Below are 1,356 nucleotides of genomic sequence, written 5' to 3'. Positions count from 1 at the left end.
TATAAGGTTCAATGAGGAGACTTCACTCATTTTTCATTAAAAAATGCACGTTAAAACTTTTTATATGTACATTCAGAAAGACCTGCATTTAAATTACAGTGGTTTTACATGACATTGAGTTTTTGAAAAATGTATTTTATATATATATATATATATATATATATATATATATATATATATATATTTATTGTTTGATGTTGATAAAGTAACATGAATCACCTCAGTATCTATGTAATATAAACATGCAAATATGTGAAATGAACCATTTTCATTTTAAATGTTGATGACACTTATTAAGTGAAGCAGATTAAGTTTCATCACGAAAAATTACTTTAAACTATTTTTTTCGATTTTTAAACTTTGAAATGGGTTAATTTGACCCGCAACATAACAGGAGTGTTAAAGAACCTTTTTACTGACGGAGCGTCCCTCTGATCTGTTGGTTCTCTAAAGGAACTCTGTAGTTTCTGTAGACAATAAAATGTCTCATCAATAAATCAATCAATCAATAAACGGATTTGATGATCAGAATCAGCAGCAGGGCAAATAAAATTAATAGATACAGAAAGAAAATGTTAAATAATAATAATAATACATAAAATAATGTAATTAAAAAGTAAAAATAATGTTCGTGTGAACGCTCAAACCAACTCTGGTGACCAGAGAAGAACTCTGCTCTTTTTATTTTGTTATTGTATTCATTAAAATAATCTTTTCTGATAAAGCCTGATGGGAAACCCATCCTTAGAGAAGTTTTCCAGCCTAAATTAAATGAACCTGCTGCATTTTTTTGTGCCTGAACCGAACGAAACGTGAATGAGCTGATAACGACCTGCTGACCTGCCAGCAGGCAGCGAGGAGCCGACCCGACCCCCGTCACAATTTGATGGCAAAAATTACACACCTTTAGACCGTTTTAGACATTAAATATTTATTTTGTTATTGTCTCGTGTTCATAAAAATAATATCTCCTTATAACCCCCAACAAGGAACTTTTGCTGCATTAATTGAACATTTTTGGTGAAAGTGCACTGTAAGAAACCATAGAGTGTAGAAGTCTCTCTGGTTTGTAGAGCAAACACACACTGGAGATAAAGTCAGGTCTCAATACCGGCCTTTATCTTTGGTCACAGGAAAAATTATGCAGATCTGGTCTCAGAATAACATAATTCTTACAGGAATTCAGTCAGAGTGAGCCACGAACACTATACATTTTTTATTCCTCTTGGCCTTGGTCTGCCCCCGTACAAAAATGGACGTACCAACACTGATTATATCGGCCAGTTACTAATAACAACAGCTGTTCACCATGTTTGTTATACACAATGTGTGAGTGTGTGTGTATCTATGAGTTAC

Source organism: Centropristis striata, chromosome 19 (assembly GCF_030273125.1).
Source record: "Centropristis striata isolate RG_2023a ecotype Rhode Island chromosome 19, C.striata_1.0, whole genome shotgun sequence".
Classification (NCBI taxonomy): domain Eukaryota; kingdom Metazoa; phylum Chordata; class Actinopteri; order Perciformes; family Serranidae; genus Centropristis; species Centropristis striata.
Note: the sequence above shows the minus strand (reverse complement) of the source record.